Source organism: Macrotis lagotis, chromosome 1 (assembly GCF_037893015.1).
Source record: "Macrotis lagotis isolate mMagLag1 chromosome 1, bilby.v1.9.chrom.fasta, whole genome shotgun sequence".
In the NCBI taxonomy this organism is placed as follows: Eukaryota; Metazoa; Chordata; class Mammalia; order Peramelemorphia; family Peramelidae; genus Macrotis; species Macrotis lagotis.
Genome location: NC_133658.1, coordinates 243,540,776 through 243,561,822, shown reverse-complemented (window position 1 = coordinate 243,561,822; position 21,047 = coordinate 243,540,776).

Genomic DNA, 21,047 nt, shown 5'->3' with positions numbered 1-21,047 from the left:
TGTAAATCCATCTGAACCTGGAGACTTTTTCTTAGGGAGTTTATTGATGGTTTTTTCAATTTTTTTTTCTGAAATGGGGTTAGCCAAAGGTTTGCCTATTCTATTGGCTTTTTCATAAAACCAACTCTTAGTTTTATTTATGAGATTTATTTTATTAATTAAACATAATTAAGCACATCAACAGTAAAACCAACAGAAATCATATGAATATTTCAAGGATGCTGAAAAAGTCTGATAAAATACAACATCCATTCCTATTTAAAACACTAGAAAGTCTAGGAATAAATGGAATTTTGCTTAAAATACTAAATAGTATATCTGAAATCATCAACAAATATTATGTGTAATGGGAATAAAATCAGAGCATTTCCAATAAAATCAGGGATGAAACAAGGATGCCCATGATCACCATTAGTATTCAATATAGTATTAGAAATGCTAGCAGAAGCAATAAAAGAAGAAAAAGAAATTGAAGGAATAAGAATTGGCAAAGAGGAAGCAAAATTTTCACTCTTTGCAAATGATATGGTGATATACCTAGAGAACCCAAGAAAATCATCTAAAAAACTCCTTGAAACAATTAACAAATTCAGCAAAATAGCAAGATATAAAATAAACTCACATAAATCATCAGCATTTCTGTATATGAACAACAAAACCCAAGAGAAAGAGATAGAAAGAGAAATTTCATTTGAAATAATTAGACAATATTAAATACTTGGGAGTCTACCTCCCAAGACAAACCCAGAAACTGTATGAACAAAGTTATAAAGCAATTCTCACCCAAATAAAGTCAGATCTAAATAATTGGAAAAATGTCAAATGCTCATGGTTAAGTCAAGCTAATATAATAAAAATGACATTTCTACCCAAATTATATTACTTATTCAGTGCCTTACCAATCAAACTACCAAATAACTACTTTACCGAGCTAGAAAAAGTAGTAACAAAATTCATCTGGAACAACAAAAGGGCAAGAATAGCAAGAGAACTGATGAAAAAAAATGTATAGGAAAGTGGCCTAGCTCTACCAGATCTAAAACTATACTATAAAGCAGCAGTCATCAAAACTGTCTGGTATTGGTTAAGAAATAGAGTAATGGATCAGTGGATTAGGATAGATTCTAAAGAAGTTGCAGTAAATGACTACAGCAGTCTACAAAACCAAAGACATCAGCTTCTGGGAATAAGCACTCACTATTTGCCAAAAATTGCTGGGAAAATTGGAAAATAGTACTGCAAAAACTAGGCATAGATCCATATCTCACACCCCATACAAAAATAAGGTCAAAATGGCCACAGTATTTAGACATAAAGAGGGATACCATAGATAAATTAATAGACCAAGAAATATTCTATCTATCAGATCTGTGGAAAAGGGATAAATTTATGACCAAACAAGAAGAATTAGAGTTCATTATAAATTGCAAAATGAATGATTTTTAACTATATTAAATTAAGAAGGTTTTGCACTAATAAAATCAATGTTGCCAAAATTAGAAGGAAAGCAGAAAGCTGGGAAATAATCTTCCCAACTAGGAGTTCTGATAAAGTCTCATTTCTAAAATATATAGAGAATTGCATCAAATTTATAAGGTCACAAGTCATTCTCCAATTGATAAGGATATGAACAGACAGTTTTCAAATGAAAAAATTAAAGCTATATATAATCATATGAAAAAAGTGCTCCAAATCATTATTGATTAGAGAAATTAAAACAACAATGAGCTATCATCTCACACCTATCAGATTGGCCAAGATGAGAAAAAGGGAAAATGATCGATTTGGAGAGGTTGTGGGAGGATTGCAACATTGATGCACTGCTGGTAGAGTTGTGAATGGATCCAACCTTTCTGGAAAGCAATATGAAACTATGCCAAAGAGCAATAAAGCTGTTCATACCCTTTGGCCCAGCAATTCCCGTTCTAGGTCTATATCCAGAAGAAATTATAGAAAAAGGTAAAAATCCTACATGTTCCAAAAAGGTAAAAATCCTACACGTTTCTACATAGCAGCTCTTTTTGTTGTGGCAAAGAACTGGAAATTGAGGGGATACCCATCACTTGGAGAATGGCTAAACAAATTATGGTACATGAATACTATGGAATACTATTGTTCTATAAGAAACCATAAATGATTGGACTCTAGAGAAGCAAAGAATGACTTTTGGGATCTCACGCTGAGCAAAGGGAGTAGAACCAACAGAACAATGTATACATCAACAACACTGTGAAATGAACAACCTTGATAGAAGCAGCTCCTCTCAGCAGTTCAGAGAGGTAGGTCAAGTGTTTTAGACCAGCTATGGACAGTTATCCCAATTCAGAGGAAGAAAAAAAAAATCAAAAAACAACCATTCAGAATCTGATGAACGCTTTATAAAAATTATCTCTTATGTATCTCTTTCTCTTAATCCTAATTCCTCATACTGAAAATTACCAATCTGTAAACATGTTTATCAGAATATATATGTACAATGTAAAGACTGCCTTCTGTGAGGAGTGGGGGGGGTGGAGAAGTAAAATTAGGGGAAAAATTGTAAAATTCAAAATAAATAAATAAATTTCCTTAAAAAAAATATGTATGTACAATGCTTACCTTGACTGTTCACCACTGAGGAGATGGGGGTGGGAAGGGAGGGTAGAAGGAAATTTTGTAACTTAAAAATATACTTGTGGGGCAGCTAGGTGGCACAGTGGATAGAGCATTGGTCTGGGAGTCAGGAGTATCTGAGTTCAAATTTGACCTCAGATACTTCATAATTACCTAGCTGTATGTCTTTGGGCAAATCACCTAACCCCTTAAATTAAAAAAAAATATTTTAAATGTTCATGGGCATATCAATGAAAATAAATAAATGTATATTTTAAAAGATAATACTTATGAAAAATACCTGATAAAAACAGTAACTACAAATAACTTAATTAACAATCTCATTATTTTTATAAGTAATACCCAAATAACTTTAGGTGAATTTCCTTTCAATATGGGAAAAAGTTTGAAAGTATGTAATTTTAAAATTATAATATTTTATTATAATACTTTATATTATAATTATAATGTTTTTATTATAGCACATGCTCAACAGTGTTAAAAGAAAGTTATGATTTTCATATTGATGAATATAATATGCATAATGAATTTACTTAGTTTAATTTAAAGAGATTCTTTTTTATAGGCAGACTCTGGACTGAGAATTGCATTTCCTCCTTGATTTGTACTTTGCTTGTGTTAAATGTAGGGAATCAGCCTGCTCTTAGAGGGCTTTATACTCAGATCCCTAAAATGATTGTTCTATTGCTTTTGCAATGAATCTCCTTACTCATGATTTATGGATATATCGCCTGCCTTAATTTAGCGCTAAAGTGAATCTGCAAATCTGTTTGCAATTTTAATGTAAGAATATTTAGATGATGGAATTGCCTCTTTTTTTTTTTGGCAAGGCAATGGGGTTAAGTGGCTTGCCCAAGGCCACACAGCTCAGTAATTATTGTCTGAGGCCAGATTTGAACTCAAGTACTCCTGACTCCAGGGCTGGTGCTCTATCCACTGCACCACCTAGCCACCCCTGAAATTGCTTTTGATATGATTATTTATCAAATTTCACAATATTAAAAAAATCAGGAGCATAACAATACCATAAACAATACTATGTATTTAACTTGAAACAAACTCATTAATTATTGAACATGTGATCTTAATTTAGTTAAACCCACTTCCAGATTACCTAACACAGAAAATTGTATCATGAATATTGGCATTACATACTATTCATTAAATAAAAACGGTAAAATCATATAGCATTTGCCTTATGCCAAGCACTTTACAGTCATGTGACCATAAGTTAGGGAAATTGATCAGGAGACTTTAACAAACCATCTGAAAAATTTTAAATTTTCTATAATTAGCATTTCCCAAAGTCTATTTACATAGATTGATTCACTTTTCCTTTTTCCCATGACAGGATGAGTAGAACTCAGTTTAAGCATCCTTAGGAATGGGTATAACCACTTTCATTAGAAGAATTTCCCTCAAAGGGGAAGGGAAAAGAAAAGTAGATGTGGACCTGAGGCAGGAGAGGGGAAGGACCACAGTAGCAGCAGGGAAAAAAATGGGGAGCTAAGACAAGCTTATGAGAGAAAAGAAAAAGAACAGGAATTTCTACAAACCAGAGATTATAAATTAGACATCTATAATTTTAATTCCTTTTTACTTTGAGATCAATCCAATTTAGAACAGAAACCCAGAACAGGTCATAATTTAGAGTCATCTTTTAGTTGCATCTGCACTATAATATTAACTTAGACCCATGCTCAATTTTAGGGTACCATCAAAAAAGAGCTTCTAAATGATCTCCTTCCCCAGATTTAAATTAGAGAAATATGGACTCAGCTACAGTCATTGGTTTGAGATTATGGGAGTAAAGAATGTGGGGAGGGGGGGGTGGAGCAGAAATGTCATTTTAAAATCTGTGGTTCCAGGAACGTACCTGGGGATTCCATCACAAATTATCAAAGAAAAGGTCTGGTACCCAAATTCTCTAGACTAAATCTGATTTTCATGGCTCTATTGATGAGGATCTCCTTGAGTTTAATCTTAAAAAATAATTAGATTGGGGCGATTAGGTGACACAGTGGATAGAGCACTGGCCCTGGAGTCAGGAGTACCTAAATTCAAATCCAGCCTCAGACACTTAATAATTACCTAGCTGTGTGACCTTGGGCAAGTCACTTAACCCCATTGCCTTGAAAAAATAAAAAAAAATTAATTCTTTTGTGGATCAATTACTATAGTCTGCTGAACATCATTTTATTTAAAAATTTTTGTATCAATATACCTTAATAATATGTCTAAAATTCTCCCTTTATGCTTTTTTTTGCTTCCTGTTTATTGTTTCCTTATCTATTAAGACTACCATTTTCAGTGGATAGAGCACTGGTCCTGGAGTCAGGAAGGCCTGAGTTCAAACCTGGCCTCAGACACTTAAATAATTATCTAGCTGTGTGACCTTGAGTTAGTAACTTAACCCCATAGCCTTTCAAAAAAAAACCCCAAAAGACTATATTTTTCCTCATAAAAGTTGTCCAGTAGAATTGTTTTCCCCTTCTGAATCATTGAACTAATTCATGTGATATTAGTATTATTTATTCTTTAGAAGTTTGATAGAATACTCTTGAAAATACAACAGGTCCAGGAATTATTTTTTGTTTTGAATTTCCAACTAGGTCAATATCATTTTCTAGGATTAGATTACTTGTGGTCTTTAGCTTTCTATTAGTTTGGAGGTACACATTGACAATGAGGTTGACACTTGCATTGCCAGAGCTAGCTTAATATTTGGGAGATTCTGAAAGAAAATGTGAGAGAGAAAGAGGTCAGATTTGAATTCAGGTCCTCCTGATTCCAGGGCCAGCGCTCTATCCATTGTGCCAACTAGCTGCCCCAAAAGAATTCATTATTTCCAAGTTGGAGGGATGCAAGAATTGTTCAACATTAGGAAAGCAATCATGTGTTACAATTATATTTTGTTCTAGTTCCCTTGACAATCTCCTCCCTACTTTCAGTTAGTATAATTTATTAGTAGCTAGTATAAAGAATCAATAGCAGAAAATAAGATTACAAAAGGGAACATGGAAATCATGTACAAAATATCCCAAAGATCAAAGAGGCTTAATATAAAAACTGTATCATACAGTAAACAAAAATTCACATCTTGGTAATATGTGCTGAATCAGCAGAAACCAGTTAGACACTGCTGACAGAGTTCTTGATCCTTTGATATATATAAATCCCAGTCAAATTCCAAACTTCCACAGACTATCAAAAGGTGCTGATAAATTTGAGGTGATGTGGATATGCTAAATTTAAACTCTGAGATAATTTGGATATATTAATGAACTAACCAAGTTATCACAGCTAAGATTTGGTTGATCCCTGAAAAGCCTTTTGAAAATGAGACCTCAAATTTCTGTCACTTTACCCCTCACGGCCCTTTTCCAGTTCCATTGAGTCTATTCTTCCTAGGACTTCCAAATCTAATCCATGGTCACATGGGTGATTATCAGTTACCTCTGCCTCTTTCCATCCTCTTCTACACACTGCCTGCCTTTCTTCATTATTCCATTCCCTGTTCCCACACCTGTACCTCCCTACCCATTTAACTACTTGTCTCTGCCTTTATGTGTTTTTTGCCTCCATACCCTTTGTGTAAAGTTTAGGTGTGATTGCTACTCCATCCCTCACTGTCAATCAGGGTAATTCCTGACAAGTACCCAAAGAACTGGGCATATCTGCCCCTATTTAATAATTTAAGAATTTTAAGAATTAATTTTTAATTAAAATCAACATAATTAGCCATGGTAAAAACAAAAACACCCAAAATGACTTTTTTTTCAATAAATGAAGGAAAAGTTTTTGAGAAAGCCAAATGACTATTTTTACATTAAAAGAAAGTTTCAAAAGGATAGAGAAAGTAATAACAAAAGGTATCTAAAACAAAATAAAAGCACAACATATAATGGGAATAGGCTAGACATTTTCTCAATAAATACTGGATGGCAAAATCAAGATGCCCATTCTTCCCATCTATTATTTAAAATAATTTTAGAAATGCTAGCAATACGCAGTGGATAAAGCACCGGCCCTGGAGTCAGGAGTACCTGGGTTCAAATCCAGTCTCTTAATAATTACCTAGTCTTTTGGCCTTGGGCAAGCCACTTAACCCCATTTGCCTTGCAAAAAACCTAAAAAAAAAAAGATCTGCCAAAGTATTCAAATTATTTCTATAGATTCAATTATGTGTTCCTTAAAAAAATAAAGAGCAACTAAAATAGTTGGAATAACCTTCAGAGTTCATGGTTAGCTCATGCTAATACAGTAAAAATGAAACTACCAGTTAATTTATAGTTTTAATGCTATATTAATCAAATTGTCAAAGGGACACTTTGCACAATTCAATAAAATAATAGCAAAATTCATTGGAGAAACAGAAGATCCAGGATAACAAGAAATAAAATTCTTAAAAGCCCCACTTCAGACCTTAAACTATATTATAAAGCATCAGTATCAAAAACCATCTACTGTTGTTATTGTTGTTCAGTCATTTTTCAGTCATCTGATTCTTTGTGACCTTATTTAGGATTGTTTGGCAGAACTAGTAAATGGTTTGCTATTTCCTTCTCTAAATATTTTTAGTTAATTTGTTAAAAAATAGAAAAGTATATCTAAAGCTTTTCTTACCCTGGAGTCTGAAAATTGGTGATTTCTTCACCCAAAATGACCTCCCACTCCCTTTCCTCAAGGTATTTTCCCAGTTCAAGTTTGGCTGGAATACAGAGTGTCTGAAGGGTAGTAATGTGAAATCAGTCTGGAATTAATAAGTTATAGGCAGATTGTTATGGACTTTAAATGATGGAGTAAGTTATATTTTATCCTAAAGGTAATAGTGATACAGGGGAAAGATGAAGAAAATTATGAGTGTAGAAATTGGGTAGAGATATAAATTGACTACCACCTACTCTTGAGATGTAAATTGACTAGAAGTAGAGAATTATGATTGTAACAGAAACAATTTGTAATCTGCTCAAATTGGGTGGAGATCCCCATTACAATTGATTCATTGTTTAATGTAAAATTTGTATCCTGATCTCCTTAGACTTTACCCTCTACCTAGTCCAGTAAGAGAAAGGGAGTCCACCTTTTGCCCTCTACATGAGAGTCAAGACATAAAAACCTGGGCTGGACTCCAGCTCTTCTCTGACCATGGCCTAGCCAATGTTGCTTAGCTGTTCTTTTCAATCTCTCTCTCTCTCTCTCTCTCTCTCTCTCTCTCTCTCTCTCTCTCTCCGCCCCCCCTCACCCCACTATCCCTTCCTATGTGTTGTAACTTCTTTTAATAAATTTTTGTTTTATTTCCACCCTTGTTTTTCCTGAGTCTGAATAATGATTTCTCATAGGCAGGACTGAACTCAAGTAGTCAGCAGCTACAATAGGGAGTCAATAACTATTCTTAAACACGTTCATTCAAGGAGTACAAATTTGTCAGTTAGTGTGGAAAATTTATTAGATAGAAGAAAGACTTGAGACAAGAAAACAAACTAGGAAGTTTTTGCAATAATGTGTCTGTGAAAATGGAGAAAAGGGAACAAATTCAAGAAATTTGTGGAGGAAGATTTACCAAACTTGTCATATGGTTGGATATGGGAATGAGGGAAAATGCAGATTTGGGCCTCACTCCAAGGTTGTGAAAGGAAGGATAATGGTATCCTTGAAAGAAACAGAAATTATATATGGGGTGCCTAGGTGGTACAGTGAATAGAGCACAGGCCCTGGAGTCAGGGTACCTGAGTTCAAATCCAGCCTCAGACATTTAATAATTACCTAGCTCTGTGGCCTTGGGCAAGCCACTTAACCCCATTGCCTTGAAAAAATCTAAAAAAATAAATTGAACTGGAGAAGGGAATGGCCAACTATTGCAGTATCTGTCAAAACAAAACAACAACCAAAAAAACCCAACTGGGACCCATTACTGAAAAAAACAAACTAAGCAATAAATCTTTTTCAAACATTCAATCTTTTTCCCTTAAGTTGTTCCTTCCCTGTTCATAAACACTAGGATAGAGTGTTTATGATGCTCAATAGAGCTTTTGTCTTATATTTCTTCCTTTTTCATTTGGACTTTTAATTTCATCGCCCAACTGCAAAGTTCTCCCCAAACTTACCAAGGATCTTATATGTTCAAATTCTATGGCATTTTCTCAATCTTAATTCTTTCATCTGTCTTAAATGTTTGACACTGATGATCACTGCCTCCTTCCAGATGTCATCAGCTTTAGATTATCCCAGTTTTGGTTCTCCCACCTGCCTCTACATTTTCTTTTGCAAATCACCATCATGCCTTATTCACTGCATGATTTTTGTCCTGAGCCCTCTTTCTGCTCTAACTCCTCTAACTCTCTCTCTCTCTCTCTCTCTCTCTCTCTCTCTCTCTCTCTCTCTCTCTCTCTCTCTCTCTCTCTCTCTCTCTCCTCTCTCTCTTCCTAATTCATCTCTCTATGAAAATGACTCCTACATCTATATATCTAATCCTCATTTTCTAAGTTCCAGTCCCAAATGACACAGTGACTTTTAGACCTGTCCAACTAGACATTACAAAATTCAGAATTCCAAAAAGAATCACAAAACACTGTGCCACCTGGCGGCCCCTCCAGTTCATTTTACAGATGAGAAAGTTTGAGGCAAACAGGATTAGTTAAATGACTTGCCCAAGGTCACACAGTAAGAATCAGAGGCTAGATTTTTAGCTTAGATCTTCTGGATTCCAGGCTGTCATTTACATGCTTCATTTGAAAAAGAAAGAAGTTACAAATTTAAAGATAAAACAGACCCCAGGGGCTATCTAATCTAATTTAACATCTAATTTACAAATGAGAAAACATTTATATAAAAGCATCTCTATCATAAGAAATGCAACTATATTCTGGAGTTATAAAACCATATGTGATATTCCCCAATTCTAACTTAAACCAGCTTCCTGTCTTGCACTGCTGTTCCTTAGACACTGCTTCATTGGTCCAAAAGCAGAGTCAAGGGTTCATTATTGTGCAGAATACATTTTTTTCCTCCTTGCTGAGAACAGATGTGCCCATGTCATTGTGAAAGTCTTTGAGGGAATCTTGACAATGCCAGGATAGCATACTTTTGTTATAAAGTTGAATTTATTTGAACCTATTCATCAGTTATCAAATATGAGTGAACTTGAAGCACAGCACAGAAAATGCTACAATCTTTTGAACCTTTTCTGTATTGCACTCTCTGATCATTTGCAAGCTCCACTTCCTAAGTCACATTGGACTTTGGGTCACACTTTTGGGACAGGAGAAGACTTTGCATGTGGCATATAGAATGCCACTGGAGCATAATGAGTACTGACTTAACCACTCATTGGGGACCCCTTTAGCATATGCATTGGAGAATACCTGGAGCCAGATGCTAAGCCATTCCTCAAGTATCACCCTTGTCTCACCCACCAGAAAAGTGTTTGATTGGACTTCAGAAATTTTCCTCCTCAATAAGTTTCTTCTCATTTCCCTTTCCCCTTTTTAACTGAACTATTCCTTTCCAAGCTCTCTGTATTTCTATCTCTCTATCTCTATGGCCCCAGCTTCATGTGGTTGAATCTGGGTTGATCTAAATATTTTTTTTGCCTCTTTTCTTTCTCTCCTGGGCTCCCTGCCATTTCTTTCACCCTTCTTTCCTCAAAGTTTCTTCTCTTCTTCCTTTTCCCTTTATAATTTGACTATTCCTTTCACAGCTTGTAATCACCAAGATATGTGGCTGCATCTGTGTTGATCTATGTTCTTTCCCATCCATCAGATTGGTAAAGTAAAAAAACACATTGGATTTACTAGACCTGGGTTAAAATCCTAAATCTGAATCCAGCAATTCCCTGGGTGGAGTAAATTTTCTCCCTGGGGCTTCCTAGAGTTCATTCATAGGAAGAGAGAATTGCTGTGAGCTGTGATGGGTGGGGTTGTAAATGGCAATTAGTCTGTTTAAGTTTTTCCTGGAATTTAACAAGGTCATCTGAAAATAGTGAGAGGAGACCCCAGCAGTTTATAATATCCACATCTATCTTATGGGAGGGTATGTGCTAGATTTACCTTCTTAGGGATCCAGGATACTTTCTTAGAGGAAATTCTGTTCACTTTGGGGGAGGAAAGATTGTGATGAATTTTTCTGTGATGTTCCAGGGGTCTGAAACTTCCTATTATCTATCTTTGCTAGGGAGGAAAGGATCACCTTATTGTTTTCTAGATGGATTGAAATTACTTTCAGCCCTGTCTCATAGAAGACCTGCAAAATGTGTGTATATTTGTCAAAGTTCCTCAAAGGGAAGTGCTCTAGCTTCTCTTTACCCATAACTCTAACTCCTAGTAAGGGGAGGGAAGGTCTCAAAATCACCTCAGTCAGGGAAGGTCTCAGCCTTGTTGTGGATGATCCCAGCCTTTGAAGTGTGTCTGCTTTTTGGAACCATTCCTGTATAAATTTGCTATAAGACTATCAAGGCTCTTAGGAGCAGCTAGGTGGCGCAGTAGATAAAGCACCAGCCCTGGAGTCAGGAGTACCTGGGTTCAAATCTGGTCTCAGACACTTAATAATTACCTAGCTATGTGGCCTTGGGCAAGTCACTTAACCCCCAGTTGCCTTGCAAAAAAAAAAAACCTAAAAAAAAAGACTATCAAGGCTCTTCTGTTGTTTCCCTAATACCCACTTTCCCAAGATGGAGTTCTCTTCCCTTAAAATGTCCTTTGTCATATCACCCCCTCCCCTTGTAATAATATCCAGTTAAAAGGGAAGGAAAACTGGATGCACAGGTCAATAAGTCCATATAGCTTTTTTGTCTTCTCTTTCTCTCCTGGGCTCCCTGCCATTTCTTTCACCCTTCTTTCCTCTAAGTTTCTTCTATTCTTCCTTTTCCTTTATAACTTGACTATTCCTTGTCTAAGAGCTATAAATGTTATGGTTATTTCTCCTTCATTCTGTTCCTAATCCCGCAACCATTCTCATCTATCCTATTAGATGCTATTTGGTTTATGGTTGTTGGTTTGTGTTCAGCCTTTTTTCCTCCATTCCCCTCCATAAATGCTCTTTTGCCTTCATTTTTCAAGATCACCTTTAACTTGTACACTCATACACTAGCCATATAATGATTCTCCTTTCCTAGTCTTTCAAATCTTATAGGAAGATCTTGATACAATCTCCTTTCCTAGGCAACCCACCCCTATTCAAAATATCAATGGCAATCTTTGCAGCCTCACCCAACAAAGATTCCCTCTGTGTTAACCTTCCTAGCAAAACAGGTCTCAAAGCCTCTCTTAAGAAAGACAAATTTGCAATTCATCCACAAAACTATTATTTATTTGGATCATAAAATTTCCTATAACTCTTGCAGCCTAGTATCCCAAAACTTCTGTCTAAGCACCAACTTAGAAAATTCCTAGGGGCAGTAAATTATTGGAAACAATAGGTTCAAAATTTTCAAAATTTCTTTACTCCCTTCTACAGGATGGTCCCAACCCAATCCCATGAGAAAAGGAACATAATGAAGACTTTCTTGCCTGAGAACCTAACTTGTCTTCCCCTTCTGCCCAAGGGATCCTCAATTTCTCTAAACCAAAAAGCCAGTCACACAGCCAAATGGGTTCAGAACTAAATTTTAATATATATAATTGGAAAATATTTAACAAAATAATTAAAAATGCATTAGAACATGGATGTTCTTAATGTGTGGTTTTCCTAAGTCAATATGCAACCCCCAGTATCCTTTAGGTATCATTTAGTGGCTCTGATATTTCTATCTGAATTTAGTACCACTATCTTTTTTAAGTCTTTTACTCTCTTCAGTCAGGAGGACTCAGGGTTATTACCTATGATAGGACATGAGCCTCATGGTCTATTTTTACCAGTATCCCAACTTTATGAATCCCAGATACCTACCCCAGTCTGAAAGCTGTTTTGTTGTTTTTGTTCAATCATTTCTTTCCTGTCCGACTCTTCTTTTTTTCCATGAATCTAGAATTTAACTACATAACTAATGATTTTATGACATGAAAACCTTTCCACACTAGTTCAAGGAGGAAAGCTCATATCAGTATTCAACTTAAATCAGTCTTCTTTGAAACATTGTAGATAGATTTCATGAAGCTATGATCTTCCTTTTGATTTAAGTATTGCCTTGGAATCATCTACATTTTAGTGGAGGGGCAGCTATGTGGTGCAGTGGATAAAGCACTCTCCCTGGAGTCAGGAGTACTTGAGTTCAAATCCAGCCTCAGACAATTTAATTACCTAGCTGTGTGGCCTTGGGCAAGTCATTTAACCCCATTGCCTTAAATAAAAAAAATTACATGTTTAGTAGACAGACATAATTTTGCACCACTAGAAAAGTAGATTCTCTGAGAATAGCCAAGAAGTAGAGTAGCTTTCCCAATTTGCAGTCCCAATATGAATAGAACTGGTTCAAGGAACCATTTTTTTAGGTTTTTGCAAGGCAAATGGGGTTAAGTGGCTTGCCCAAGGCCACACAGCTAGGTAATTAATAAGTATCTGGACTGGATTTGAACACAGGTACATCTGACTCCAAGGCTGGTACTCTATCCACTGTGCCACCTAGTTGCCCCACAAGGAACCATTTTACATCTGAATTAAGCCACTAGAATTCTTCTTAAAATTCTATACCTAGAGAAAATGTTTGAAGACACAGTCCCTAAATGTCGTGAGGTCTCTTATATGGTAGTTACAAGATTACAGAAAACTCTAAGCAGGAAACATGGTCTATTCCCATGCAAAAAAAAAAAAATTTGGTAGATTATAAGAGTAAGAGTTCTCCCATGGGAGAGCTTGAGAAAACAATTTGATACTTTGGCTAACTATATGCTTTCTCCAACCAAAATTCTCCTTAAACATCTTAAGGATTCTAAAAAAGTCATTTAGGGACCTCCAGATTCAGAGAACTACCACAATATCCAACCTAGAGACCAAATATACATCAAGGTTTAATGGAGAAAGATATTCTTGGTACCATAGTGGGATGGACCTTATCATATTTTTTTTATTATACAGAAGCAATCAAGGAAAAAGAAAAATCTACCTTGATGCATACCACCAATCACATCCAATTTGCAACCTATACCTCAGGATCATCTATTGAATGGACAGCAAACCTGATTAGAAACCTTATGCTTCAGATCACACAAAAGATGTATTCCTTATCCCTCTAATAGACTCTAATAAGAACAATATTCTTTATTTCTTTTATTTTTATTATAGTGTTACTTATATTTTTAATTTTTGACCTCATGTACTATTCTATTCTCCAAATATTACTTACTCACTTTGCTAAAATACTGAATTATGCAACTATTACTTATTTTGCTTTTTTGGAGTAAGTCCGAAAACCATAAATGGTAGCAACTTCCAAAACTGTAACCCTTATACCATACTAAAAGAGGTAAGGCCACTACCTAAGTTAACATATCCTATAAAATATCTAAGACTGAACTACAATAGGCCTCCCAATAGACTCCATTTAAGATAGATAAGCAATTATCTCCATCCTATCTGAAACATCTACCACCTTGCTCCTCCTCTAAAGGTCCCTTCCAGATGCTTCTTGGGTCCCAAATTTTCCAGCTACTTGCTGTCAGAACACTTGATCTGGCTACAAATGGAAATGGAAAAACTTAAAAATGAAAACTATATAACTTCCTCCATCCTACTCTGCTAAAGGTATATTTTCCCTAGATCCCCCTGCCAAAAATAATCAAATAAAAGTTTGATTATTATTTATGTTTCAATCACTATCATACTAGTACAAGACCCCTTTGGGAACAAGGCCCTGAAGCAAAAAAGACTCATATGCAAAACCTTGTCCCACTGGGCTACCTTTGGTTTTTTAATTAGCTAAGTAATATGCAAGAACACTTAATCTTAACAAATCTAACTCTTGGATTTGTAATCACGATGAGTCCTCTCCCCATGACTTGTCTCACTATAAACACGGATGATTTCTGATTGCTTATGTTATTCCTAAACACTAAACAAACTATATTAACTGAAGTAATGATCTAGAATGACATATTCAAAACAATTTCATGGTGGGTAAGGTAGACCTAGTAGATGTTAACCACATTAGAAGTAGATGTTAACCACATTATTAGCACTTTTCTAACTATAGACCTCCAACTTTTTAATGTTTCTCTTCCCTTAAATGGAAATTCCATAATAACTAAAAAATTGCATTGTTGATGGGTTGAATACTTAAAACTTCACAGGAGGTGAACATGGATGTTTTCTGAATCATTCACTCCACCCTGAGACTGGTCAATGTAAACAGCACCCACCACCTAGGATAAGCCTTCTCTGTAGGAGAAACTAGTCTCAGCATCTTGAATTCCAGTATTGTTCCTTTTAAATCAGTCATAAGAAAGCACAGAGTATCCTGCTTCAGTCAAGCAACCTACTCAGGTATGTTTTTCCTGGAAAATTGTTCTTATTACTGTACTTCTCAAATTAACAAAAATTTCTAGGCTCTTTTTGATGCTTCCTGTCTGCAGCCTCATAATCTACTTGACATCTAATGACTTGACATACTGAACCTGGCATAACTCTGATTGGAAGCCTTCTGGAACCAACTCCAAATGAAATCCATTGCATTTGGGGAACTAGCATACCAGCAATTCTGGGAAAGCTAGTCCAGGACTTGCTACTTGACCTAAGCTACAGCTACCTTCCCCACCACCACCCAGGTGCCTAATAGGCTTCATGTCATCCAGTGAAGTTAGAATATCCCAAGAATAAACTCCATCCTCAATATCAACCCGAACATACTATCCCTTAGCCAGGAAACCTCCCAATATAACATCTTTGGGTCAAACTCTTCTTGGAATCTGAAACAAATCCTTATGTTGGTTCTCTTTGGACTATGTCACAGATCAAACATCTCAAGGATTCTTTTCTGTTGCTCAGGACTTGAAAATGCTCACCTCAAAAGGATCTCAAAAATCTAGCATAAACATCTACTATGTCAGGTGGCTCTGAACATCCTATTTGCTGCCCAAGGAGAATTTTGCACACTCTACAAAGGAGAATGCTATACATATATTTCATCAAACCTTCTCTCCATGAACTCTATTAATTTACAAGTTTGTGACATACCAGGGAAATCTCCCATATTTACATTCTACTGGCAGAAATCTACAATATTGGTGAATTCAATCCCCAGAGGAGGTTGGAGTTGATTTTCTTCCTTTACTGGTCCAAATGGCTTGTTCAAAGATTCAAGGGTATCCTTGTACTTAGCATAGGAAACCCCAGCATATGTAACTAGACTCACTTCAAAACTCAAGTGTTTCAATACTTTCCCAAATGCAATTTGGTCCTCAGAAATCCCTTCTCAATGGTGATAAAAGAAGTGGGGAGGGGCAGCTAAGTGGATCAAGTACAGGCCCTGGAGTCAGGAGGACCTGACTTCAAATGCAATCTCAGACACTCAATAATTGCCTAGTTGTGTGACCCTGGGCAAGTCACTCTTAACCTCATTACCTTAAATAAATAAAATCTAAAAAAAAAAAGAAGTAGGAGAGGAAAGGTCAGAATTACAGTGTATGGGATAGCATAAAATGTTTGTTTCCACAAATTTACTCATGTCTAGTTGACCAGAATAGGTCCAAGTTCAGTTCTTGCAATATTCTTAATAACTTGCCTCAATAGCTCAACCTCCAAAATAAGCCACCAGATATGCTGATTTGATTTTATTCTTTTGGTATATAATGTAGGTGCTACCTAAAACAGCCTACCAGCTGGCAATAATTAAAACTAAAAAAAATCTTCTAATCTTTCTTCCTGATTTATTGATCTACAATCAAATGGACCACAGTGGAAAAGTCTTAGTTCCTTGGGAAAGTCTTAGATATTCTAAAATCTATCTTGTTTTTTATTTATATCTCCTGCAGTTAGCATAATAACACATATTAAATACTTAATAAATGTTTTTTCATTCACTCATTCATTGCCTGAAAAGTGTGTTCTATTCCTAAATTTATGGTCTATGAGCTAAGGGCCCTTCAGTCTCTAAATTTGAAATCCTACAAATACCAAGTCAACCCTCAACCCTCCAAAAGCAACAGTATTACCAAGTTAATAGTAACTTCTTTGTGTACAGTGTCATAAGTAATAAGAAGTCATAGAACTTCAGAGTTGAAAGGGACTTAAGTAGCCATCAAGTCATACTCACACTGGAAAAGAAATTGTAACACAAGTATTTATCCAGTCTCTGCTTGCTACCCAGCTCCTCTCGTGAATTTCATGATTTCTAACAACTCGATATTCTACAAGATGAAATCAGTTCGAAATTTCACACCTCCTCAGCACCCCCTGATCCCAGGGCTCCTCCTTGCCTCTGATTAGAGAGCTCCTCCTAGAACCTCCATTATTTAAAGAAGGTGCCCAGGGAATTCACCTCATTATTTCACAAATAGCTGCTTTTCTAGATCTCATTAGCTTCAGAAGTTAATTGACATAAAAATTGCTAAGAAACTTGATGTTGCCAATCACACTCATCAACAATGAGAGAAATCGATGAGCCCTGAATAAAATTTGAGCAACCTTATATAATCTTTAGTTAAATTTTCAGGATTAATGTAGTTGGAATTTTACAGAGGGCAAAGAGAAAGGTAAAAATTTATACATCAAGGAATCAAAAGCAAAAAAGGAAGATCTGTAACAGGCATAATAAAAAAACTGGAATTAGTAGATATAGCAGGAACTAACTAGAGCACCAGGACTTTGGTGGCAGTCTTGGCTTAAATAGGGGCAATAAAGTTGAAAGAGAAATTCTTCTATTGCTATTAATTACCTGAGCTGCAAGCTAGAACTGGGATGTGACTTGTCTCAAGCAAATGGTAGCAATACTAAAATTCTCTTATGAAAAAAAATCATAAAAAAAATCTGTAGTTCACCACATTGGGTACCACTTTCTCAACCTTTCCCCACCCACTTCTCAGCTTCTTTTAATGTATTGTTTCCCCCATTAAATTGTAAGTTCTTGAGGACAGGGACTGTTTTTTACTTTTCTTATTATAGCCACAAAGTAGGCACTTAATAAATGTGGTTTTTTAAAAATCTGATTCTGATAAGGAAGAACATTTCTACCTTCACAAGCAGCTCAAAACACTTTGGGAAAACTTCAGGTATTAGATTTTTCATTACTTCCTGCCTAAATTTGCCTCTTTGCAACTTGCATCCATGTTGCTAATTTTATCCTCTGAGGCTAAGCAGAATAAATCTAATCCCTCCTCCACACAGAATCATATAATTTTACTAAACCATCTAATATAATGAAAGCTGCCAGGTGGTTGTCAGTAATGTAGTAATACTGAAAATCATGGCTGTGGCTTTTAGTCAAGAAAAGCAACAACATCTTGTTGGGTAGCTGTGGTACTGAATCTGATCTTCAGCTTTTTAGATTCATACATTCATTCAATAAGCATTTTTAAGTACCTCCTATGTACTAAGATCTTCACTAGGTACTAGTCTTTGTCCAAAAGGAATTTACATTGTATTGGAAGAATCCATACATAAATAGAAAATTAAATACAAAAGATCTGTATATACTTTGACCCAGCAATATCATTACCAGGACCTATATATATTTACTATAACGTTTATTGTGGTAGTTAAGGATTCGAAATCGAGGGGATACCTATCAATTGGAAATCATTTGATATAATGGTATATGAATGTGATGGAATACTACAGTGCTGTAAGAGATGATGAGCAGGATGGTTTCAGAAAAACCTGAAAATATTTATATAAACTGATCCAAAACGAAAAAAGCAAAACCAGAAGAACATTGTACACAGTAAAAGCAAGATTTTAAGGATGATAAACAGAAATACTAAACTACTCTGATCAATACAATGTTCCATGATAATTCCAAAGGACCCCTTATACAAAAGGCTAAACACCTCTAGAGAAGAGCTAATGAATTCTGAGAACAGACTGAAACATTATCTTTCTTTTTTTTTTTGCTTTATTCTTGTTTTTTTGCAATATGGCTGAAATGGAAATGTTTTACATAACTTCATATGTGTAATGGGGATTGTATGTATCTCTTGCCTTCTTAGTGGGTTTGGAAGGGGTTGAGAGAGGAGAGAATTTGGAAATAAAAATAAAAATTTTTAAATTAAATAAGGTAAATATATGTATATTTCATGAATGCATATATATGTCTATGTGTGGATATATATATTATATATATATATATATGTATATATGTATATATGTATATTATGTTTGTAGCAGCATTTAGGGGGAAGGTATCCTCACTCTACTGGGCTTTCTTGGAGAAACAATTCTTTTCCATTCTAGGAAGTAATTTCAAAAGATATGTAATTCTCTATATCTTTTTATTAGTTCCAAGCCTTCAGTAGGTAAATCACCTAATGGTTAGAGCTATCTCCAGTCTTTTCTCTGTAGAGAATAGGTTGCTTCTTTCCAACTGTATTCCCCAAAAGTAAAATGAGTTAATTGCCAGAAGTTTCCAATGTTTCTAAAGATAAAGTAAACATTTAAAAAAGAAAGGCAAAGAAATGCCCCTTTCCTTTATGCCCAGAAGAAAAGCTTTTCTCCAGTTCCTGTAAAGAAGATAGAGGTGAGGAAGGAAATACAGGATTATTACTGGGGAAGAAAGGTTTCAACATCATCACTTCTGTCCCAACACAACTCCTGTCAGTTGGTTATAGCAGTCTCAGTCCCAGAGTCCTGGTCCTTTTTTTTTTGACAGTTGCCTCTGCCTAATGCTTCTCTTCCCTCAGTTCTATGAGCATTGATAAGCTTCTCTTTCTCTGGTTCCATGGGGTTTCCTATGTTTTTCTCTTCTTCAATTCTCTAGGCTTCTGTTCCCATAGTAAGAAGCTAGGTTCTCCTCAAGTCCATCTCCTGGACTCAGTCAATGATGTTTAAAGGTCTCCTTGAGGCTTGTTACTTTTGGTTGATTAGTTGGTTTTTGTCCTTTTTTATTGAAGAAGACCAAAATGACATTACTGTGTTTGAGACAAATTACATTGTATCTGACTGTGGCTGATAAGACCAATACAAGCATGGAATGTTCTACCACAGATTGGGCACAAATAGTCCATGTTAACACCTGGGGTGGGGACTCCAGACTTACTTATGTCACATTTCCTTTGAGCTGCTTCAATTGTGCCTTCCTCATAGAGTACAACACCCTCACTGATGAGGGCACACCATGCTGAGCAGTCCTGTGCCACTGCCTCTCCTGCTGTAGAATCAATTCTAAAGTTCCTTAATGAGACTTCAGGGTGTCTCAGTATTGCTCTTCTGACACCCTTGAGAGTGCTTGCCCTGTGTGAGTTCTCCATAAAATAGTTTTTTTTTTTTGGCAAGCATTTATTCTAACATGTCCAGCTCATCACAGTTACATTTTCTGTAGTAATGTTGGAATGCTAAAGAGTTTAGCTCAAGAAAGAACCTCAGTGTCAGGAGAGATTCAATTTCCTGACATGGAGCTGGTAGACTGTCCAGGTTTCACAGGCATATATCAATAAAGTCAGATAATGACTCTGTAGACCTTCAGTTTGGTGGTCAGTTAATACCTCTTCTCTCCCATACTTCATTTCAGAGACTCCCAAATACAGAGCTAGCTCTGGCAATACCTAGGTAAGTAAACTTGTCCACAGCACACAAAATTTCTCCATTTGTTATAATCAATGATTCTTCATATGGACGGTGTGGTGCTGACTGAAGGAGCACCTGTGTTCTGTGTTTTCTTGGTGTTAATTGTTAGACTAAAATTAGCACAAGCAGCAGAGAATCTATCCATGCTCTGTTGCATCTCTATTTCAGAGGTTTCATTGAGTGCACAATCATCTGCAAACAGAAGACCATGCACCAACACTACCCCCACTTTGGTCTTGGCTTGTAGTCTTGGGGGATAACCTCTTCATGCCATATAACCTAGAAAATTTCAGTCAGTTTCTGAATGAGCAGGGGACTCCCACCTTGAAGATCTTAGCTGGAATAAAATCAGCACCAGATGCTTTGTCACTTAAAGGGCGCCTAATAGCATTCAAAACCTCTTTTTTCAGTCGGAACTTCAGCTAGGGACTGATTGACTTCAACTTGAGGTAAGCAGTATAATGGCTTCTGCGTTGATTGATGATGGTCTGTTAAGAACACCATGGAAGTGCTCAGTCCATCTCTCTAGGATTATCTCCCTATCATTAATCAATGTGGATCCATCAGCACTGAGTAGTTGAGATACACTATATGTCTTTGGCCCATAAATAGCCTTCAGGGTATCATAAAAGCATTTTGGTTTATTACTGTCTGCATAAAATTGAATTTCATCTGACTTCTTACTGAGCCAAGAGTCCTACATCTCTTTAAGCTTTGCTTGTACTATAGTACTTTTGATGGCATTAAATGCTGCCTTCTTAGAAATGGATGAACTATCCTGCTGGTAA